Source organism: Balaenoptera ricei, chromosome 1 (genome assembly GCF_028023285.1).
Source record: "Balaenoptera ricei isolate mBalRic1 chromosome 1, mBalRic1.hap2, whole genome shotgun sequence".
Lineage (NCBI taxonomy): Eukaryota > Metazoa > Chordata > Mammalia > Artiodactyla > Balaenopteridae > Balaenoptera > Balaenoptera ricei.
In genome coordinates, this window is record NC_082639.1 from 173,598,907 (window position 1) to 173,624,478 (window position 25,572).

The following is a 25,572-nucleotide window of genomic DNA, read 5'->3' on the forward strand; positions in this document are numbered from 1 at the left end:
AATGCTTCTATAGGAGCTGATTTGGGGGGATGGATTCTAAAACAAGAATCACGAAGCTAGAAGTCTAGGTTGAGGTAAGTACCTCACTTTTGTGCATTCAAGGAAAATGTGAGTGCAGAATACTCACCCAAAGAAGATATTCATCTAGCAAGCGTTTATTTAGCTGACCACCTGTTGCGTTAGCTCTGCCATATTAGGCAGTGTGGGAGGGGTCCACCACCGTCCTTAACATAAAGTAATACTGCAAGTGCTAAATGATGGGATTATACAGGTGGCATCTTCCCTTGGGCACCCTCCAAATATTCTCCCTGATTTGATAATCCAAGTCAGACCTGATATGACGTTATGACTAGCACTATTACCTTTACCACTACATAAAAGCACAGAAAAGAGTGACAGTTAAACAGAATGATAGTTTGATCCTTGGTCATCAATTGAAAATTACAAAGGATAAAATATGAATGTTAAGAGAAAATTTCACTCTAGTCATTCCAAATGCCTCGGTTGTAGGTATATGCTTAAATCTTGTAGAAGAGTAGCTAGTTGCTTCGCTATGAATGGGTGCTTCTTTATTCTGGTAAAGAATCTAGCTACTTGAGAAGAAACTATCTATATTAGATTGGAAGAAGTTTGAATAGTATGGATTAGCATGGAAGAGGCAGATTTTAGGCCTAAGCCACACCATAAATTACTCGTGAAAATTTCCTCAGTTCAGATCCACTTCTGAACTCTATCTCATCTGAATTCTACCATTTTAGTTGCATGTGTTTAGTTGTACTGCCTTGCATTTTTTTCTAGCTGTTACATATGTTTATGTCTTGTCTCCCCAGTCAAACTCTAAGTTCCTTAAGGACAGGCACTATACCTATTTGGTATCAAGTAGTCTTTGGTATCAAATCCACGTAGGGTTGGCTTGGCCAGCAGTTGCCGAGAAGCACGTGAACCAGTGTGTTGAGTGAGCACGCACATGCATCCCTGCCCTTGCCAGGACCTTTGCCCAGCTCGCCCGGGGCTGCTCCACGACCCCGTGGGAGGACAGCATTCCTTGATGGGAGAGCGGCCCCCTGTGATCCGTGTACACTCACTCTGTCCAGTCTGCGACCGGGGTCTCCACATTTTCCAGTTCACCTTCCAAGTCACAGTCAGTTCCCTGCTCAGGGAATTTCTTCCGGCTGGGGGCACGTGGACTTGAGCCCACATTCCTGGACACCGTGGTTACTACTTGGCCATCTGTAGGGGGAGAGTGGGTGCCTGCAACATCTGGGCTGCCTTTGGACCAAAACGACCCCATCCCGTGCCCAGCCTCCCTCATGCGACCTCCCCGCAGGGGCAGGCCAGGTCGCAGGTAACTGGAACTATTTTTGAGGAGGCAGTTGGCAGAATGTCTTCTCCTCCACTGCCCAAGTATCCCACAGTCTCTATTCTCCATGCCAAGACTGAGTAGAGGATTGAAATAGGAGCAAGAGAGGGAGCAAGGCCAGAGAGAGGAGGGAGAGTTCGCAAAATGGCTTGGTAGGAGTCTGGAGCCAGAGACTTTCTATTCCTGACCCTCCTACCAATTCTGAGTGTCTCCAGAGGCCTCAGTCTGCCTCTGTGACATGCAGTTGTATGGAACTACAATCCTGAGTGAGAGAGAAAGAGAGAAACTTCTCCTTGTTTTATAGAAACTGAGACGTAAAAAGGTGAAGTGACCTACCCAGGGTCACAGAGGAAGTTCACAGCAGGGACAGAGCCTGACCTCAGAAGAGAATTGGTGCTACTTCCTTAGGCCCTTTTATTTTATGAAGGCGTGTATCCATTTTAATTTCAGATCGTCATGAGTTACTGCTCAGGGTAACTTCTTTCCTCTCCTCTGGGCACATAGAAGACTATACATTGCCTGCCCCCCGCCCCACCATGTGGTTGAGTGAACCTGTGACTAGTTCCAGACAGGCAGAAGCCTTCAAGAGCCAGTGCATAATTTACTGAACTCTCCTTCTGCCGACTACACAAGTCAAGATGCTTTTAGACCCTTAAGGCTCTCCATTGACCTGAGATGAGCATGTAGTATGAGCAAGAAATAAACCTTTGCCATTTCAAGCCAATGACATTTGGGAGCTGTTAATTGCTGCAGCAAAACCTAACTTGTGACTGACACAGTATCATGAAAGTGAATTTAAAAGTCCCACAGCATGATAGCACCAGATTTTTTTATTAGAAAGATCCCAAGAGATAATTTTACATGAAGGAAGTCGAAGGCCAGTTTCCTTGACCCCCTACCCATACTCAGACTTCTTTCTATTTTAGTATACCTTCGAGTGTATTTAGTCCAACTGGATTCTAAGGCATGGGTCTCTTTAAGACATTACCAGGTGGTCTTTGACTTACCACTTGAAAAATCTACTTGGAAACCTCTAGTAATGGGGAAGTTGTCACACTTCCAAAACATTCCCTTTCTTTTTTTTCATCAGTCAGTGGTAAAAAGTTTATCTTTAAGGTAAATCAACATTTTTCTGTAATGTATATTCACTTGCCCCTGTTCTTTCTTCCAGAGCTACAGAGAACATGTGTCATTCTCTGTTTATGTAATCCTTCTAAATAATTTAAACAGCATGAACACTCTAAATTACTTCTCCATGTTGAACACTCCCCAGTTCCTTCATTCATTTCTTATGTTAAATTATTTTGCGGTCTTTTATTATTCTATATTTTTCATCAGGACAGGTGCAGTCTGTGAATATACTATTAAAAATACGGCACCCAGAAGTACACATAGTACTACTGAAAGTATGGCCTAATTTAAATGAGGAGTTTGGGATTAACATATACACACTACTATGTATAAAACAGATAAACAACAAGGACCTACTATATAGCACAGGGAACTATATTCAATATCTTGTAATAACCTATAATGGAAAAGAATCTGAAAAATTATACACATAATTTTTATAATTATATGTATAATTTTTCAGATTCATATATATATAACTGAATCACTTTGCTGTATACCTGAAAGTAACACAACATTGTAAATTAACTATACTTCAATTTTTAAAAATGGTAAAAAAAAAAAAAGTGTGGCCTTACCCATGTGAAATGAAATGATGCTATTATGTTCCTAGATCCATTAAACCTAAATTTAACAAAAACAAAAGGCCCCAACTTAAATTCATCAGTTTTAGATCCTGATTCATTCATTACAATTTTAGCTACACCCTAGGCTTAGTGCTATTCCCCAACTTTAGCTACATGCTCCTAGGAAATCATCAGTCATTGATACACATAATGTTGAACTGGACAGGGGCAAGATGAATTTCTGAGGAACGCCAGTGAAGACATCAATTGGACAGTAATGATTCTCTGAGTTCATTCACCAAGCATTTGTATGTTCTCCTAGTTGTACTACACACAACTTGCACTGCTCTGTCCAATGCACAAGGTATGAGAGGATCTATGAATCCTTGTCAAATTACAGAATATGATGTTTACTCTATTCCCTTAACCTGCCAGCCCAATGATAACCTGTCACAAAAGGATATGTAATTAGTTTGCTACCCTCTGCTTTTACTAAATCCATACTGGTTACTAGTGACCAAATCTCCATCTCTAAGTACATATAACATGTTCTAGAACCCTATTTAGGATTACTAACATGTGTGCTGGTTCATCTGTATTTTTCCCTTTTGGATGTATTGTGCCTTCATTTACCCAACATGTGTTCTGTTTCTCATGCTTTCTTGAAGAAAACAGGCTGTGAGTTGGCAGTGGTATTTACATATACCCCTTGAGTACCCTGAGATAAAATTTGTTAAAACCAAGAGACAAAAGAAAACCAAGAGCAGGTTGTATTTTCTTAGAATTTTTTTCACTTATTCTACTGATATTTGTTCTATCCATTCTTGTCTGAAAAATCATTCTATCAGAGAAGACAAGTATGAATTAGGAATTTGAGATTAAGAGTTTATAATCTAGTGAACTCAAGAAGCTAGGGTTCCTGCTTTTTGGGGGATCCATGAATTTGCATGCACAATGCTTGTGAATGTTGACTGCATGCTCCTTCTCTCCTCTTCTTTCATCCCTTCACCACTTAACATCTTTCTCCCACTTACTCTCTCATAAACCCTTTTCTATCTTTGGTCTATAGTATAATAAGATTCTCTAAAGAGTCTGTGGCCCTTGATATGTTAATGGTCCCTGGTGCTTAGCTGACTTCTGTGTATAGTGGGATATTCGATAGATTTGGGTTGGGTAAGCAAACAAATACTTCAGAGTTGTTCTGTCTTTTCCAAGAAAAGACAGTTTTCTCATTTTTATTCATGCTTCAAATAAATGTGTCTTTTAAAAAAAGGGTCCTTTTCCCCCCTGAGCTCTTTTTAAGCTTTAGCTTTTCCTGACACTATGCCTGTGTGCATGCTGTACTTTTTTTTTTTAATACATTCTATTGCTTTTATGATCTTCTTATCTTTTTTTAACATGAGTTCACATTGATTCCTCTAATTAGAATATAATTAGAATAATTCTTCCCTGTCCTCATGGGATGAACTTTACGCATAGCTAAGCTCCCACTGGTGGTCTTTGACAGAGCGCTACTCAGATCTCACTTTCCGAGCACCAGTAGTAGCAAGGAGCATAATTATTGACAATCTCCAGGCCGCTGTGCTTTCAGATCCACTCCAGTGTTCGCACAGAGGCCATGCTTCCCTCAGGCTGTTCCCAGCCAATGTCTGAAATAGTCGGGCTACTCTGGCAATGGTGGGGTTCCTGGAGCAGCGCCATTCAGGCCCAATGTTGGACTCCTCTATCAGGCAATTTCTGCTCAGGAACTGCCCACTGACTTCGCTGAGATGCTCTCCAAGCCATCTGACACGACTATCTTAGCACAGCCTAGCTCGATAACTTCACTCCTTAGGGTGAACTGGTCCTTTGCTTGTTTCTCTGATATAAGCTGTGATAGAATGGAAGAAAAAGGTCAGAGGCTCCAGACCTGGCAGTCCATTGATTCCTTACCTTTCTGGTCTTTGGCTTTCCAAGTTCTCACTGGGAAGGATAGTGAAACCCACACCAAGTACTGTTTCCATTATAAGAGCTGCCTTGTTTTTTGGGGCCCTGTGGGGTGATTATCTTTTCATTTGCCCTGGGGTGCTATAGTCTTTTTTATTTAGTTTTCATCAGCAAAACTAACGATACTTGAGATGCTAAAATCTACCACTTTCCCATTTATGTCTTTTTTCTATCCCCCCCATTATCTGTGTGGGGAAAATCTGTCAAACCTCAACAGATATTTAGAAAAGAATCCGTGATTAAGGATTCTTGCGTTTGAATAGAAATAGCAGTTTAAAATTTTCCTTGGATGAGAAGCTAGCTTCTGACATTGCCTAAGATGGGACCATTCAGCAGCATGTCAGACTTCAGTGCTGTTTGATAAACATAGAATCCTCATCTCTAGGGAAGTCTGTCTCCAGAGAATGTGGCAAGTAGGATGAAAAAATAAAAGACAAAAGAAAACAAAACCCAAGCCACTAGCATTTGAAAAGGCAGGCGCTTCGATTTCTCCATATGACCTTTGAAGCACTGATCGTTAAAGCAGAAATAATCAGAGTACAAGAGGCAAAGTGGTGATAAAACAGAAAAACCATTATAAAACAGAAAAGCCACTATTGAGTGAAATGTAATTTCAAAAAACACAAACTCTTATAGTACTCATTGCCATGTTTGGATGTTGACATGCCATCGAAGGTGAAGTTTCCAAAGTGTAGGTGATTATTATCAATCTATCTCTCTAGTTACAAAACCAAAGTGTCTGTTCCATATTCTATAAATTTCTGTAATAAGTAAGTATGATAGGGGAGGTTTTATAGTCTAAGGAATCCTTTTAATGTTCCCCAAATCACTCTATTTTAGAAGCCCTCTATCCTGCCAATGACCAAGGTTTGTGGGTAAGTCAGGCCTCCCTCTCTAAATCCTATATTTGTTCTGGTCCCAGGGACAAAAATGCCCTTCCTGACTCTACACGTGGGTTTACAGAATAGATGCACATATGCAATAAACCAACTATTTTCCCTATAATTTCTCCCTCAATTTGCTTCCTGGAAATAAGTTGGTATAACTCTCTTTGTAGGACTTTGGAAAAATACCGTGGAAACAGGGACAATTCAGAGCCTATGTTTTAAGATCTGCCTCAGCTGGATAAGATACCAAAGGTTTCATTTCCTCACCAAAGACGTGCATCCTATGTATCTCGCATTATTATATATCAGAATGAACATACATTGTTAATCTAGAATTACACAACCCATGCAGACAACACGTCAGTGATTTCTGCTTTTCTGCAATGCTTCTAATATCAAAAACATTTTCATTTCATAGTCTGCAACCTGGGGGACTGACTTCTATAGACTTCATTTTCCTTCTGGAAAAACAAACGTAGCTTAAATGTAGGCTGATGATAAGCAGAAGAGTCAAGAAGAAAATCATTTTGATCTCTATATATGATGAGAGAGTAACCTACTGTGTGTGTGGGGTGGAGGACAGCCACAAAAATGCTTGAATGAGTTGTCCAAAAAGCAATCAGAAAGTAGCTCATGAGTAATTTGTGTGATATTAAAGAGTAAGAAGGAAAAGGATGCAGAGTTGGGAGATCCTGTTCCTGAGTTTTGTCACCCCCTCTATTCCCAGTTGTCACTTCTTTCAGCCTTTGTCTTAAATGTCGCTTACCTAGGAAACTCTCCCTGACTAGTCCTGCCCCATGGTGATTACTCTCTTAGCCATGTCTGTTTAGCACCTATTCAAGGTATGGTCCTAGATCATCACATACTTGCTCAATGAGTATTTTTTCCCTCGTTGTTTCAGGTAGCTAACATTGTTTGTTAGTGGTGGTGGTGTAGGTGATGATGTCGGCCTGATCACTGAGAATTTAAGAGGAGAAAAAATAAACTTGTGAGTAGAGACAAGGCCTATTTCTCTTGGCTCTCTTTCCTTCTCTTTTTCATCCTCTTCTGTGTTTAGTATTATAATTAATAGATGTAAAATAAGCACATGGTCATGGGTAGGCACTTGAGTTGCCTGGAACATGCACCAACACCTAAGTCCTTGCTACTCCACGAGAGGTCTGAAGACCAGTAACATGACATCACTTAGAAGCTTCTTAGAAATGCAGAATCCAAAGCCCTACCGCAGGACTGAACTCTGAACTCTATATTATTAGGTGATCTTTGGGTGATTTGTATGCATATTACAGCTGGAGAAGCACTGGTCTAGAAGATACTCATCTTCCAAGTCTATCTGTAGCACCTACTTTTATATACCACTTAAGTGATGATTCACCATAATATCCTGGCTTGCCTACTGTTGGGCTTTGTAAAGCCATGTAGAACTTCAGTGTGTCCCACACATTTTATTCTACCTTCGGCTGTTCAGTGTTGCTTCAGGGATGTTAATCTTATATGCTCAAGCAGACTATAAGTTCCCTGAGGCTAGTTTCTATCCTTTGTGTCTCTTTAAATCCTGTTGGTGCTATGCCCATCGTGATACGCGTTAAGTAATAACAGCTAAAACTTGAGAAGTCACTACGTGTTACATATTTTACCAAGCACTCACACATTATCACATTAAATATAATCACTCTACGATGGCTCTGCTGTTTCTTTTTTTAATAATGAGAAGACCAAGGCCTTAGAGAAGTTAGCAAGTTGTTGACTGGAACTTGAATCCATGTCCGTTTGATTCAAAAGTCTGAGATGTTACCAACTCGGTTCTATTGCTCTCTGATGGATTGATGACTAAACAAATGTATTTGATGTTAACCTGATACAGTGGAAGTGAGACCTACTTTCATCCAGCCTGGACGCTGTCCTGATAGAAATATTTCTTAAGGGAAAACAAACAAACAAACAATCCTTCCCCTGTATAACCTCTCCGATCTTTTCTACATCCTTTCTATCCTGTTTTTCTCCCTGCTGCTGTATTTATTAACTCCCTTCCCCTCTCTTCTCTCTCTTTTTGGTTTAAGACCATAGCCTGTGTCCTCACCTTGCTTGAGTCTTCCGAGGACAGCATGTGGCCTGGCCAGGCCGAGGGGCACTGCACGAGGAGCTTTTTCAGGTCACAGAGTGGATGTGTTTGCCGAGTGGAAGGATGACCTTTCATTCCCGAACACCCAGAGGGCCAATCAGTCTGTCCTTGCTCCACTGAGAAAAGTGAATGGAGTGCTTGCCACTTGAAACGAGAGTAAAGAATAAGTAACTCTAAAAATACACAAACCCCAAGCCCCTCAAAGCCGAGACAAAGCTGAAACACTTTGTGTTTTAGGGCACCCTGTGTCTGGCAGGTGATGGAGCCTTTTCTCCTGCCTCCTCTGACCATGTGAAAAATCACTTTACTGGAAAAAATTCCCGTCGGGCCAGCGAGCATGTGCACATTTGCACCTCAGCTGCACGCTGCCCCCGGCATGTTCTCTTCTCTCGGAAGCACCGGGGCCAGCGTTTCCACTCGGGTGCCTGGCAGGATGCTTATGTAACCATCACCTGCCAGGAGCCACGGACCTACACTCTTGCCCTGGACAACCACACCACCTTGACAGACACGAATGTGAGGCCAGGGGGCACCCAGTGCAGCTTTGTCAGAATAGATCCTGCCAGAAACATAGACTCCAGAATGGGTCAGGGGCCAGGAGAGACCACGCTCTGGGAGAACTCCCAATGGGAAAGACAGTGCTCAGGTGGGCTCTCCCACTCCACAGCACCCCCAAATACATGCTGATGCCACAGCAAAGCAAAGGCATCAAATACTTCTGCCTTTGAAGGCCAGTAAGTCACACCCTCTACAGTATATGCATATGACCATAATTAATGTTTCTGTGTTCAGGAACTTTCAATTCGACAGTTTTCCTTAAACCTGAGAAGTACCTAGAATTAGCAATCAGAGCAGCTATATGTACCATTCATCTCTGTAATTCACTATCTGTACAGCCTTGGGTACATCACTGGCTTTCAGAAGGTTTCCATTTCCTTAGGTGACAGATTGGATCAATTTTGCTGGCCTCTCATGTGGCTTCAAATTCTGGCATTCTCTGATTCTAGTGATCTCAACTTTAGCCTGCTACTTCTCAGGCTCGTTTTATCCACTCCAACCTGAGGAGAAAAAGAGGTATGACTAAAGATTAAAGTCTGTAGCTTATACCACAATCCTTCTTCATCTGCCATACATTTATATTCATCAGTGACAGCTGAAGACACTTACATACAGCTAGAAACCTTCCCCAGCTTGTGGAACCCATGTCAACGTACTTGTCCAAAATCTTATATGGGCTCATTTAATATAGTTCATTCACACTGGGCTCTAGCATCGCCCTCTTGTAAATAAGGAGGAAAATTAATTTAAAAACCTTTCTAGAAGAAAGTGCCTTTGCACTCCAGCCCCTGACCTAAGTGTTGAAGTTCAATTACATGAGGAGAGATCACAATTAAGATGCAATTTAATGACTCCTCATTTTATGTAGATGAGATTTCTGATTGCAAAGAATCAATAAACTTTGCTTAAGCAACTCATCAGCTGCCCATCTAAGCGCTGCCTTGTCCCTTCTTTGCTAAATCTCTCATCTCATGAGCCAAATGGAAGAAATGTTCCTGGAAATCTGAAGAATGAAATAATGAAGCCGCTCAGCTTTTCCCCAGAAGGCCGTAGATAGTAACCACTGTACAGACTGTTTTCTAACTCAGAGCTTAGATTATTTCAAAGCCCTACATGCAGCCAACAAGGTTCTTTCTAAAGGCCACTCTTATTCAAATGCCTGAAAGACTTCTAAAGTGATTTGAAAGACATTTCTGCATCTTGTAGAGATGAATCCTTGTAGAAGTCTGCCCTCATGTAACCAATTCCATGCTCCATCAAACATATATTTTGGTCAGCAACTCAGAAAACAGAAGTAATAGTCATTAACAATGGAGGGAAAGAGAAATGAATTTGCAAATATCTATTTAGAATCCCATTTGTAGTGAATTCATTTAAAACCCAAATCATACAGACTTGTCACTCTATTACGGCTATTGTCACCATAATGTTGTGTAACAAACCACCCCCAAACTTAGTGCCTTTCAGGAACAGACATTTATTGTCAAGTTCACAGGTGTGCAGACGTATGGTGCTTCAGCTGATATGAGCTGAGTTAGGTCAAGTGGTCCTGCTCCAGGCTTGGCTCCAGGCTGGAGATTGGGTTCAGTTACTCTACGTGTGTTTTCTTGTTCCAAACTGAAGGGGCAGCGCGACCAAGACACAGCCTTCTGATGATTAATCACTCAAGGACACAAGATAAAAAAATTGCAGGAGCACATTTCAGGCCTCTGCTTGGGTCCTGACTGCTAATGTTCCTTTGGTCAAAGAGTCACACGGATAGTCCAGTGTCAACGGGTGGGAAAGTACACTCCATCCTGAGTGGGAGGGGAGAGAAGTTTTACTAAACAATATCCCAAACTATCCCAAATGTCTTTAGCTCAGACATTTAAATAAAAACCCTTTGGTAACAGCCTGGCTATTTCTGATCCTAGTGATACAGGTTTCCTAGGTTTATTAAAAATCAGTAGTTCATAAAGATATTTAAGTGAAGTAGCCACTTTTCCAATAGCTTGTTTTTATTTAAAACTTTCTTCCTAAAGCTCTCTGCTTCCTTTGCTAGAGCATATGGTTAATATTTTAATAACGAAGAGATAAGTGGAAGGTTTATTTCAATTCAATCTTTGGCTGAGAGTCAGAGCATCCCGAGATGGCTTTGAGACATCTAACCAACTTGGTGTCCAAAACCCCTATAAATGGTTTTTCTTAGTTGTCAGTTTTTTGTTTTTTTTTTTCAATCACAGATATAAGCGTTTTACCTCTTTAGAGTTAAATGGATAGGTTTATCGTTTTCCCTGGTTCTTCTGTTCTCTTTCCCTTGGCTCTTTGAATACCCTCCCTACAAAACATCAGCACAGAAAGAAAGGTCAGAATTATCTATCAGCAATGAGCCTGACTCCTGTGCTCCCCAGGCTGCATGTTTATCGTCACCTAACTTCCCTTTGAAGAGAAAATGTTCTTTCCCTAATGGAAATTAAATTATTTACTAGCTATTTCTGTTGACTAGGTCACTTTAAGGCGGTTTCTCAATATGGGCACTAACGACATTTTAGGCCGGATAATTCTTGGTTGCAAGGGGCCTGCCCGTGCGCTGTAGGATGTTTACCAACATCCTTGGTCTCTCTCCCTAGATTCAGTAGTACCACCCCCTGTATCACGACAACCAATAATGTCTCCAGTCATTGACAAATCACACCGTCAATACCACCTCTGGATGGGGATATACGTATACATATAGCTGATTCGCTTTGTTGTACAGCGGAAACTAACACAACATTATAAAGCAATTATACTCCAATAAAGATGTGGAAAAAAAATCACCTCTGGCTGAGAACCACTCTCTTATAGTAACCAACATTTAATTCAGATACAAAGCAAGAACATTTCTGAACTTAGACCAGAAATTTTTCTTGTAGAACAGTTTAAATTAACCTTAAAACAGAAACCTAACTGAAGTTTATTATAATATAAAGTTTTTTTTAAAACTGAAATGTATATATATGTGTGTGTATATATATACACACACACACACACACACACACACACACACACACATATATATATATATGTTCATGAAACAGTTTTAGAAAACACATAAAAGGAGAGTCCTGCCACGGAGAAAGCCTTCTGAAATGAATGATTATAATTTGTGATCACTAACAAGACAGCACCCCATCTGCCTGGCATGCTCTCACCATCACAGGAACTATTAAGATTTTCATTTTTACACATGAGGAAAATGAGGCAGAGAGAGTGTAAGTAACACACCTGAGGCCCTGCAGCTAGTAAAATGCAAGCTAGGACTGGAGATGCCTGAGCTTTATGTCTCTCAGGAAGGAGGCCAGGACTCCATTCTGTTAGATCGTATGTCTTTCAGAGCTTAGGAGTCTCCTCAGGAATTTTAGCACATTTTTTACATCAACAATTGTATCAAAGAGAAGGGTGGAACGAGGTCCCCTTGAAAGGAAGCAGAGCGATAGTGTACCAGGTAGAATCAACCTTATCCTGCCTCATTACTCCCTCCTTAAGCACTAGCCCGGGACACTCATGCTGCTTCCCGATGGGCCTCTGCATGGACAAAGCAAAGAGATGCCCAGGTAAAGTGATCTGAAATTCCGAACCCTTGTAAACTAAAATACCTACACTTTCCTACATACGGCTTGAATTTCTTACCAATCATAAAGTTCAGCCTCTTAGAGTCCGTGGTTGGAGTGGGCGGTGCTGGGGCAGATGCGTGCTGCAGGGATGGCTGGTCGCCTGGGGGCAGAGGCGCACTGCTCTCCAGGGCTGGGCAACAGGCACATTTCTGCTGGGCTGCTCCTCGGACCAATGGTGTCCATCTGCATCTTGTTTCTCGGCAAAAGGACCCCCAATGCGAGCTTGACCCTGGTGCATCCCGTGGCCACCTGACTGGGCCTTACTTCCGTCAGGAGTTGGACACCTTCACCTCCAAGATTCTGCTAGCCTGCAAGTCCTTCATCCTGGAGGTCACTTCTATGGCTTCCCGGTCCTCAGCACTTCTCTCTGCCAAACAGCACCATCCGCGCCTGTCCGAGGACCTGGGCATGGCCACCGTAGCAGGTGGTTGTCACAGCCATCCAAACCTTCTGCCACAAGAAGCATTTCACCAAAATACAACTCAACTGCTGCGTCCTGTCACTTTAGGTACAATCCCAAATTCCTATTCTGATATGAAGTTTAATGTCCTTGGAATGCTGTTTGCGGCTGTGGGTGTTTAGCTGCGTCACTTTATCCAGTGTGGGTAGGAGCCAAACAGCATGGGTCGAGGGTAAACACCACGCAAGTGCAGGACTACCAGGCGCCGGTGTCTTCTGCTGTGTTGTCGGTGGCTGTGCCCTTCTTTGAGTCAGTGTGTGTGGAAGAGAACCATGTGGTCTCTGGTCAGTTTCTGCTCTGTTTGTGGGGCTGCTACCTGGAATCATAGCTGTCAGGGTGGACTTACCAATTTACTGGACCAGTGAGTACACTTCAACGGTCACCCATGACATATTTGGGCACTTCAAGTTCTGACTTGCTTCATTTGGAGGACGTTTTATTTAAACATCTACTGTCAACTAATCAGGGTCTTGGCATGTTATGTAACTATATGGTATTCTTGCCTCTGCCCATTTGAAACTCAGTAAATAGGAAGGAAGTATAAATCGGTACAAGGTACTCAACTGGGTTTTTGTGGAAAAAAAATTCACCCCAAAAAGATAAAAAATGTAAGTATGCCAACTAGATTCAAAGAAGCAAGAAAAAAAATCTCATTGCAAAATTTATTGAAGGGTAGTCTGCAAGATGTAAGACAAGGGAAATTTTATTTATAAGTGCGACCCTTGTTTTTAGAGTCTTTCTTTTTTACTTAATTACTTAAAATAAAAATGGCTTAGACTTTTTTTCAAATAGGATTTTATGAAGTACAAACACCCATGTGTTACCTTACATTCACATATTCACTTACCCTAACACAAGGGCTCATCAGTTCCTCCCTGGTGTCAGACCCTATTCTGGGCACAGGAATGAGTTAGACCCAGACCTGGGCCTGGAGATTTCCTGGAGCAACAAGCCCAAGGGTCTGACTCTGACATTTGAGGCCTCCTACCACCTGCTGTTTCCCACAGCTGGCCTCGCTGTGGACAGTCTTGAACTTTGGTAGCCACATAATACATCCTGCTCACACGTCTTCCACTGGACTTTCCCTGACCTTTCTCTGTCCACACAGTCCAAATTTCCACATCTCCAGTTTGAGCCTACAGGCAGTGTGGATCTTTGGGGACCTTCTGAACTGAAAATCTGGAGGCCTGGATTGGCCACTGCCTCTCTTCTTCCAGTCTGAGTGACGAGTAGTTTGAGAAGTCTGAATAATGGTCATCAATTGTGTTCTGACCTGTTCCAGGCCCCTGCAATGTGATGCTGCGGGTTCTGTCATCAGGAGCGGAATTTACATCTCCACCCCTGAACGCCTATTGGCCATGTGACTTGCCTTGGCAAATGGGATATTAGCAAGTGTTACACAAGCAGAGGTTTGAGAAACATTTGCTGTTTGGGGTTTGCCCTCTTGCTGCTGTTGAAACCTTGAGAAGACCATGCAGGTGAGACCAGCTAGCCTACTGACCATGTAGCAAAGCTAACTGACAGAGTGAACGAATCCCTTCTGTTTTTTGGTCCTTGGTTTTTGGTTAGACTGGAGACTGAAAATAACTGTAGTATTTAGAGTAAGAGTTTGGGAGTCAAACAGACCTGGATTCAATCCAGGTACTTTACCTAGATGAGCAGCACAGGCAAAGTTGCTTCATTTCTCTCAATCTGAGTCTCCACAACCATAAAATAAGGGCAAAAATAATAACTTGTTTGGGCTATTGTGAGGATTACATGAAACGTTGCAAATAAGATCCCCAAGTCAGTACCTGGTTCTTACTAAGAACTTAATGGAGTATTGATTACTATCATAATTATTATTTCTACCACTACCATTGTATACTTGCAGTCTCATCCCACCACCGTCCTCTCATTCAGGAGCGTCTTTCCTGACTCCATCTCCCACACTCCTCCCCCCCGCCTCACCCCCCAAGCCCTTGGCAGCCTCTCATAACACCTTAACTCTCAACTCATATCTAGTTCACCAGCTATGACTTTCCACACTTTTAATCTTGGAATAATTTTAAATTCACAGAAGAGTTGTAAAGATAGTAGAGTGTCCATATACCCTTAACATCTTACATAACCCTAGTACGCTTACCAAAACTAAGAAATGATCATTAGAACAGTGTTACTAACTAAAATGCAGACTACTTGAATTTCCCTGGTTTTCCCACAAGCATCCTTTTTCTGTTCTAGGACTCAATCCAGGAAAACATGTTGCATTCAATCATCACGCACCCTTAGCCTCCGTCAATATGTGACAATTTCTGGCTTACTTTGTTTTCTATGACCTAAACAGTTTTGAAGAGTACTGATCAGGCATTTTGTAGCATGTCTCTCAATTTGGGTTTGTCTGATGCTTTTCTCATGGGTAGACTGAGGTTAGGGGTTTTTAAAAGACCGCCGCAGAAGAGAAGCACCATTCTCATTACATCATGTTAAGGGTGCTTGATATGCACATGACTTATCCCTAATGATGTTAACCTTTATCATCTAGCCAAGCTAGTTTTTGCCAAATTTCCCTACTGTGAGTTTATCCCCTGCTCCTTCTAAATTTTCTGTCTGGAAGCAACTCACTCAGCATAGCCCATAATCAAGAGGTGGGGATTTAAGTTCCACCTCCTTCATGGTAGAATAGCTATACAAATTATCTGGGATTCTTCTGTATGAGAGATTTATCTCTTCTCCCCAATTATTTATTTATTCAATCATTTATTTATATCAGTATGGACTCATGGATATTTTTTACTTTGGGTTATAATCTAATACTATATTTTTTATTTTGTTCCTCAAATTGTCCTAGCCTTGGTTAATGGGAGCTCTTTAAGTTGGCTTCAGTGTTGCTTTGACATAGCCCCATCATTTATATTTTTGAGCACTTCTTTACATTATGGCATTTCAAGTTGCTCTAGGCTCATCTTATATTTTTTCCTGCCCTAGTCCTAGAATCAGTCACTTTTCCAAGGAATCCTGTTTCTGCTTATCAGGGAATGATATTAGAAATAAAGATCAGAGTGCTGGGTATGTTCATTGCTACTGGGGTTCATTGCATCTGAGCCCTTTCAGCAGACAGAACAAAGAAATATATACGTGTGTGTGTACATATATATATATATATATATATATATATATATATATACTAACCAATATTTATACACATATTTTAAATATTTCTGTGTGTGTGTGTATCTCTATAGCTAACTAGGTAGATAGACAGATAGATATAAAATCATAAGTTCATGCTGATTCTTTGACTCTAATCCAGCAGCCCAGGATTCACTGTAGACTTCCTTCATTTTTTATTTGTGACTTCTTTCTTTGACAGCGAGAGTCCTGACTCCCATCATCTATAGTTTATTTACTTATTTGTTCGATTTTAGTGTAAGTGAAAAGTGGTTTCAGAGTTCAGCAACCATTTTTAAATTTTTGTGTTTACTTTCTTATTTCTTGATCTTTATTTTTATGTAGTAATCTGTTCTTGTTTCAAGGATGCAATATGCTTTTTCATGTTCTCAGGCCATTAGTTATAATTTTCTGAGGTTTTCCTTCTCTTTTACCCTTTTTATTCTTTCTCTCTGTATTTGTGTGTGTATGTGTTTGTATTGTGTGTGTATTGTATGTGTTGGTTTCCATGTTGAAGAATTTCTCAAGTGTCTTGTAAACCTTTGTTGTCTATGCATATTTAAGAGCGGGACACTATGTGATGGCCGTTGTCGGCACGTGTACGGGGTGGCGCCACAGACCGCGCAGCGGCTAAGCACTGAATCTTGGCAGACAAGCCCTGGGAGAGGACTAAGTAGTGACAGCCCAGAGGGCCTGAGATGTGGTCCAGGTGGGGTAGCGATGGCCATGGAAAACAGTATGGAGGTTCCTTAAAAAAATAAAAGTAGAGCTACCATAGGATCCAGCAATTCCACTCCTGGGTATATTTTCAGAAAAAACAAAACTAATTTGAAAAGATACATGCATCTCAATGTTCGTAAGAGCACTATATATAATAGGCAAGACATGGAAACAACCCAAGTGCCCATTAACAGACAATTGGCTTAAGAAGATGATATATATATATATATATATATATATATATATATATATATATACACATACACACACATATACGCACAATGGAATATTACTCAGCCATAGAAAAGAATGAAATATTGCCATATGCAGCAACATGGATGGACCTAGTGAGTATTAGACTTAGTGAAGTCAGTCAGACAGAGAAAGACAAATATATGATATCTCTTATATGTGGAATCTAAAATATAATACAAATGAATCTATATACAAAGCAGAAACAGACTCACAGACATAGAAAACAAACTTATGGTTACCAAAGGGGAGGGCTGGGGGAGGGATAAAGTAGGAACATGGGATTAAGAGATACAAACTACTATACATAAAACAGATGAGCAACAGAGATTTGCTGTATAGTACAGAGAATTGTATTCAATATCTTATAATAACTTATAATGGAATATAATAAGAAAAAAAAACTGAATCACAATGCTGTACACCTGAAACTAGCACAGTATTATAAATTAACTATACTTTAATAAAAAAAAAGGAAAGAGGGGGCGCCTAAAGGTTGATTGCAGTTTATGTGTGTTAGGGGTGGGTCAGGGGGATGAATGGGAATAGAAGAGACGTAGAGTCTGGAGGGATTCATTGCAGGTTGATCTTTCACTGGGGCCCCCAAGTTTCAATATCTGGAGATATTTTCTTTGGGGTCATTAAATCTCTTTATCAGGTGAGGCATAAGGCATGGCTTAAAGAACATTGAGTGGGATGCATGAGCTGCTTTGTTTGGGGTTTGCTTTTCTTAGTAGATTGCAATCTGATTCAGTCAGGATTCTGACAAGAAACAGAAAGTCCACTTAAGTGGTATATTAGTTTGCTATGGCTGTTTTAACGAATTTCTACACACTCGGTGCTTAAAACAACAGGAATTTATTCTTTCACAGTTCTGAAGGCCAGAAGTCCAAAAACCAAGGTGTCAGCAGGCCCACCACGCTCCCTCCAGAATCTCTGAGAGAGAATCCTTCCTTGCTTCTTCCAGCTAATAGTGGCTCCATGAGCTCTTTGGCTTGTGTCTGAAAACTACTCTAAATTTCTGCTTCCGTCTTCACATGGCTTTCTCCTCCATGCTTTTGTCTTCTCTTCTGTCTCTTGTAAGGAAACTTACGGAATTTAGGGCCCATTTGGATAATTCAGGATGATATCATCTCTAGATCACATCCGTGTGGACTCCTTTTCCATGCAGGTTGTGTAGGTTAGGACATGGACATAAAATAATCATATTAAGGGTTATTAAAGGAACTAGCATAAGCATTAAGGCACCCATGGACTTAGCAACAGCATGAAGGCATTACCTCCCTAGGCTTCAAGGAGAAAGGGAAGAAAACTGTTATAGGACCTTAGTGAGAGTTGGTGCCTTAGAGCAGAAACCTAGCAGTAATCACAAAGGGATAAAGCCACTGCCACAATTGTGGTATAGAAGAAAGGGAAGAATGAGGCAGTATAGACCTTGACCCCTCCTTCTTCTTGCCTGCCAATATCTTGATTGTGTCTACCACTGGCCAAACCCAGATGGAAACCAAAGGACCTGGGAACTGGAAGATTCAGTCCATAGGGTTTATCCCCAGCAGCTCAGAGCAGATCAGAGAAGGTAAGGAGAATGGATCTTGGTAGGAGAATGGAGAATAACCAACTCAGGGTGTTTCTTTCTTCTTCAGTCCTTTATCTTTGATTCCTAGAACAAAAGCTCACTAATCCACAAGTCAAATGAATAAATAAAAGGAAGGTTGAATGAGAGATTTATAAATAAGATAAATGTCTTGGCAGTGAACGTCTATAACTGAGATGCCACCAAATCAAATGGAAGTCCTTTTCTTTATTAGATTTTGGACATCCAAACACATTCATAGCTATGTGATTCATTTTCTATTTTTTATTTTAAAATACAGAAATCTACAGAGAACAAATATATAGCATATTGAATTATTTTAAGGTCAAGACCCTTGTAACTCTACCCAAGTCAATAGTAGAATTTTGGTAGCCCCTCAGAAGCCCTTTTATATATTTCATCTCAATTACATCCCCCTCCATCCTCCAAACATAACGAATATCCTTATTTTTTTAAATAGTAATCACTTCCTTGCATTTCTTTAGGGTTTTATCACCTAGGCAGTATAGTTTAGACTTGCCTATTTTTAAAAAAAAGCTTACTTTTTCTTCTAAGTCTCTTTTTTTTTTTTAATTTATTTATTTACATTTATTTATTTATTTATTGTTGGCTGTGTTGGGTCTTCGTTGCCGCGCGCGGACTTCTCATTGAGATGGCTTCTCTTGCTGCGGAGCATGGGCTCCAGGCATGCGGACTTCAGCAGTTGTGGCACACGGGCTCAGTAGTTGTGGCTCATGGGCTCTAGGGCGCAGGCTCAGTAAACGTGGCACACAGGCTTAGTTGCTCTGCGGCATGTGGGATCTTCCCAGACCAGGGAATGAACCCGCGTCCCCTGCACTGGCAGGCGGATTCCCAACCACTGCGCCACCAGGGAAGTCCCTAAGTCTCTTTTAATTAAAAGAAAATTAATTGTGGCAAAGTACATATAACAAACAATTTTACCATTTTAACCATTCTTAAGTGTACAGTTCAGTGACATTAAGTGCCTTCACATTGTTGTACAACCATTACCATCATCCGTCTCTTTTCATGTTGAAAACGGAAACTCTGTAGCCATGAAACAATAACCCATTTACCCTCCTCCCAGCCTCTGACAGCTATTATTCTAATTTTGTCTCTATGAATTTGACTATTCCAAGTACTTCATATAACAGGAATCATGTAATATTTACCGCTTTTTGACTATATTATTTCACTTACATAATGTCGTAAAAGTTCATACCTGCTGTATTATGTGTCAGAATTTTCTTCCTAAAAAGGCTGAATAATATTCCACTATATGGCTATACCACATTTTGTTTATTCATTCATTCACTGATGCACACTTGGGTTGCTTCCACCTTTTGGCAATCATGAATAGTGCTGCTGTAAACATAAGTGTACTAAGTCTCTTTATATCTAAAGTGTTCCACTCCAATTTTTCCATTTCTTTAAAATTGTGTGTTGAAGAACTAGTTGCTTGAACTCTAGGGTTTCCCATTGCCTGGATTTTGCACATTGCACATTCATGGTGCACTTCAACCTGTTCCTCTCTCCTCTGTATTTCTTGAAAATGGGCCGCTAGATCCAGAGTCTTTATTAGTCTCAAGTTTAATGCCTTTAGTAATATTATGGACAGTGGTGCCATGCTCTCTCATCAGGGAGCACATGATGGCTGGTTGTTGTTTTTGGCTTCAGTGTTATTAACCATTGATGACATAAATTCATTGGGGGTTGCAAAATGGTGATATTTGCACTCATTTTGTTTTCATTTATTCACTACAATACTTTTATAAAATGATGCTCTCCTTCATGTACTATTTAGTTACCCAGTGGCGTAGTTCATAGAGGAAAAAAGCAGGATAAATACTTGATTCTTTCTTTTTACATATCCAGTTTTCAAAGCAACTGATTTTTACATTATTTTGAACATCCTTGTCAACACAGAAATTTTAAAGTATTTTACGAATTTCAAAACATTATGACTGTTACTTATTGAAGCTCAAATTATTCTATCTTTGGCCAATGGAAATGTTTCCAAGTTAGCTCCTAAGTCCTTTTCACGTGATCCCAATAGTCTTTGCTGGCTTCCTTGCTTTTTGGTGTGTCAAGACATTCCAAGGTCTTCTTGTCTTTTACTGCCTCAGATGTATAATCAGCTGTTTCTCCAAGAAGCACTGATATCCCTTAATGAGAATTGTACATCAAAAGCATAATCTGGATATTGAGGATGCTCATTGTTACGGGCTGGTTCGTTGTTTCTAGGCATTTGACTGGACAGGTGGATTTATCTATTTACCAACCATCTATATATTACTCTGTGAATTCGTAATCATATTTCCAGTCCAATTCAGAACCACAGGACTTTTATTTAACTTGCTGATATTACCTCTGAATCTCCTTTCTAACACAACAAAATCCTAGTTCTGAATGACACAAGGGATTGTAGAATTTAAATAACTCAAGGTTAGTTGTTTTATTCCATATTCAATATAATAATCTCAGAATACTAATAGCACCAATCATGATTATTTTCATACAAAAATTGTATATGCTATACCTCTGTCTCCTCCAGTTTTTAAATAGTTATTCTGTATCTACATTGTCAGATCACCACATATTATAAACTCTCTATTTTAACACTCATGTAGCCTTAGTTCTCCTAGTAACTATATATAACACACATCAACAGTCCTCGTATCGATGTCTGTTTAGTCATTTTGGTTGTCTGAAGCTAATTCTCTAAGTAGATTTCCTTAGGAAAGGCTCATAGGAAGAATATGTCGGAGTTTTTGCACATTGATGGCAGTTTTGTCTGTATTCTTATCCTTTCACACCTGGCTTTTAATTGCCTGCTACTTACTCTCAGCTGTTCATTATCTTTTTAGAGTACACCAGTGGTGTTCAAAAATAGTCATCCAATATTGTTATCGTTTTATCTACTACTTGCTCCCTACCTCTAAATTTTCTGATACATGGTTTCTGCTAGAGCATTGCTTCACCACCCAGTTGGCCACTGGGTGACAGGAACCTGTCTTGTGTTTGTTAGAATATGTCTTCTGAGGCAAAATTCTCAGCAACATGTTGTATTCTTTTAATATTTCATTTTTTTTTTTTAATTATAGCTATGTTCCCTTAAATTATAGTGTTTATCAATTATTGTTTCCTTGTGTTCATTTTCTTCTTTGGAAACTCCTATCTCTACATTATAGGTCTTCTTTTTCTTTTTTCCTATATTTGTCAAAATGTTTTTATAACTTTCTTCAATTCATTTCAATTTTTAGAGTATTTTTTTCTTTTCACACTCTATTTCTCTTAAGGCATTTTTTGTTGTGTTTATTTGCTGTTGTATACCTTCCATTTTATTTATTTTCTGATAATATTTTTTTTCTTTTATTTTGTATATTTCTTTAGAACTTATGAACTTTGTACTTATGATTTATGTGTCCTTCAGTTTTATGTACTTTCTTAATTCCCTTCAGTTGATTTAAAATATTATATTATAGTTTTAATCTATTTTTGGAAGATATATTTATTTCTGATGTGCTGTGCTGTCATTTTCTGTAGGGGTGTTATTCTGATTCTTACTGTCTTATTTCATTGTCTATAGCATATTATTCTGCTTCTCATTCTATTTTTTCTTGTATCAATTTTGTGTGGCATTTGACTTTGATGCTTTTCTATTGTTTATTTTCCTATGAAGTTAGTTTATTTGCACTCTCAGGCAAAGGTTGAGTAGTTCAGGTAGCATTTTATTTTATTTTATTTTATTTTTTAACTTTGTAGAGCTCCCTCTTTGATGTCTTCTGTGAAATTTTGAAAATAGAGGGCTCTGTCCCCCATGCCACTTTTATCTAAATCTTCTCTTTCCTTTGTTGCTATTCTCCTTATGCCAGCCTATTGTGATTTCACTCCCCATAGTTTACCCTATCTGGCAACCTGTCATGGAAGGATACTCTGGCTGTCTAGTCTTAAGAGTTTTCTGGGGCTAAGCTATGTCTGCCCTTGAGAACTTGGCAGAGATGCCCTTGTACCACCTGCTTTTGGAGTGGTAAAACCTCTGCTAGTTTCAAATTGTCCACATTGTTTTCTAGTGAAGATCTTTTGGCTATTTTGGATTCTCCTGCTCAGGGATTTTAAGACTCTTCACTGCTTCCATTTTCTTTTTCTCACACAAATGCCAAAATCACACAGCCTTCTGTTGGCCATTTGGAAGGAAGATCCAAAGTCTATGCTGTCACCACTGTCATCATCCTTGTAGAATCACACATCATGTAAAAAAATGTTAGTTTTCTCCCTCTCTGCAAATATCTCAAATGTGATTCACTGCCTGGTCTTGACATGCATTTTCACCAAGATTCCTTCTGAAACTTAAATGATACATTTGTTTCTGCTTCAGTGGTTTCTCCCACTCGCATCCATCCTTCCTTCTTGAGGTCATATAATGTTTCTATCATGTTATTAAAAGTGACATTTCCATTCTCAGGTAACTTCTGATTTCAAGTTCAGTGTCCTCACAGACCCTTCAAAGTTCTAATTTTTTTCAAGCTCTTTTTCGCTTCCCCAGGAACTTCTAACCACCCAATTCTCCTCTAGCTTACTCCTTTCTGGAACGTACCCTCAGATCCAGTTAGTAATAACTGTTAATCTTCGCCTGTGTGTCACTTGTTTGTTCCTGTTTCTTTCTCTTAACAAATGCTATTTGCCTCAGCTTCCCTTATGTCTTTCAAAATATGCTCCAAGTATAGCTTCTCAACCGCGTATGGCACACTCTTGTCGACTAATTTTCGTTAAGCCAGAGAAGTACGGAGTTGACCAGTTTCACTGTGATTCTTCAGCACATTTCAGTACTTCAAATCTAGATCAGTTTACGCATTTATGTCTTTTATTTTCATGTGTTTCTTAGATTATTAGATATTCTTTCCTGTGTACCATGTCTGAAGTCTGGTCCTCCAGCTCCTGTCAAGCTTCTCTTAAATATTTGACATGGATTAAAAGGGGAGATTATATGGGAATATCAGGAAGTTGGCAAAATTCATTGACTTTTGAAAAAAAATATCAAAGTTTATGTGAAATCTCCCATCTCATTTCACCTGGAATTGCTCAGTTTATTCATTGGGAATGACTAGCCTGATTCACACTCAGCCAGCAGCAATTTTAGTCTCTAGATTCTTTCTTTCTTTAAAGAAATTATCCCATTTGCTTCTAGGAAGGATTGAATCAGCCTCCATGAAAGAGTGGTATGATAAAAGGCAATTAAAAAGAAAAAAGAAAATCTAAAACATTTTAGAAGAAAAATGTGGTAAATATATTAACCACCTAGATTAATATTGTCAGTAGAATAAAAAAAGATCAACTCAGATTTCTAACAGCCAAGGCAAACAGCAAAAATATAATTATATAAGCCTGGTTAGCTGGTAAAAGGAAACATAACTTTACTCAAGACAGAAGTTTTCATGAGGTTGTGAAAAGTAGGAAAGGTACAGAAAAGGATGGCGAGTCAGAGGATCTGAGTTTTGATCCCCTTACCTTGACTTACCATCTATTTGATCTTGGGAAATTTAACCTAGCCTCTACCTCCTTACAAATAAAATGGAAATAACAACTCAAATTGCAGAGGGTCCTTGTAAAGATCAAAGAGAAATAACTATGCAAGTTATAATGCTGATTCAGACATTTCCCCATCTTTTCCCTCCTTTCCCATTTTCCAGGTCCTGTGTCACATCCAGCCATTCTGGAGGCCAAGATGGTCACAAGTGTGTTTCTCAAACGCTAATGTACAAGTCTCCACACCCTCCCTGCCAGCAAAGCCATTGGGAATGTGCAGGGAGGTGGGACCCACTCACACTGATGCTTCTTCACCCTTGATCCCCTCTTGGAGCACATAGAATCATTGCTACTTCCCCTGGCCTTTGCTGGTACCATGGTTACCTGTGTACCCACAGTTGTCACTGCCATCCTGGATCCTGCTAATGAATGACAGCCTTCATGAATCCACGTAGCACTGTGGTCTCTCGAATCCTCCGTTCATCAAAGCCAGTGTGGAGCATGTCGCTTTCTTTACACTGTGTCCACTGGGTACCAAAAGCCACATTGCTTTGGATCCCATGTCTCACAGATATGAGTGAAAACAATTCACTTTCACTTTGCTACTTACAGAGCCTGTACCTACCCCATAATTCCACACTCAGCCTGGGGTCTGTGAGGTTGAGTTAAAGGATGAAGAGCCATGAAACACCTTGCAGCCTCAGGATCCAACCCTCGCCCCACTTCGTACCTTGCTGGCATCTCCCTGCTTCAATGAATGAAGCAGTGTTATGGGACAAGTTTGTGGACCTTATTCTCTACTCCTTTAGTATGAGTTTTTCCCAAGGAGACCCCTTGGTTCCTCATGCAAATATTCCCTCCAGCCTTCCCAAGGAGGACTCGGACGTGTCTGATTCCAGAGCGCACTGTAGCACTGGCTCAAGCCAAGAGACCTATGACACATGGATCATAGGTGGCAGACCCCCAGAGGCAGAGGGTGAAGAGGGCATGGGCAAAGAAGGAAAGGGAGAGAAGGGACAGGCACTCAGAAACCCTGCCCAGAAGGAAAGGGACACTGTAAACATTGAGTAGTAGAAGGATAATTGTATAATGAATGAGGATATGGAATCTGTATGGCTGAACTTCACTTGGAAGTTTTCAGTCTTGTTAAATGCCATCACATTTACACAGTCAAACTCAGTTATGGATGCAAATAAAGAGGGGCATTTAAATTCAGATCATTTTTGTTTTAGTCACTGTATTTAAAGGAAGTATGATATAAAAGTTGAAAGTATGGACTTTTAAATCAATTAAATGTGGGATTGAGCCCTTCCTCAACCACTTCCCAACCTTATTTAAGTTCACTAACTTCTTTAGCACTCATCTCTGTATAGGGAATGTGAATGTTTATATGTGGCAGGGCAATTATGAGTATTAGATAAAATATTGTATGTAAAACTCTTAATATAATTCATGACGAAAAATAAGCATTTGGAATAACAGTTTCAATTTTCCATTTCCCATTGTATGTATAAAAATGGAGTTATATCGGGGAGGGCAGTCAGATACACACCACTGTTATAGGAAGCTCAGTAAGGAAAGTTAGTGGTGCAGGGTTTTTTCCCAGCAGAGGTTTTACTTATTTA

The 25,572-nt window shown here is 40.0% G+C and overlaps 1 pseudogene; it reads left to right on the forward strand.

The window, feature by feature from the left end:
• Positions 1-1,504: 1,504 nt before the first annotated feature.
• On the forward strand, positions 1,505-24,176 carry LOC132373258 (uncharacterized; annotated as a pseudogene).
• Positions 24,177-25,572: the final 1,396 nt, after the last annotated feature.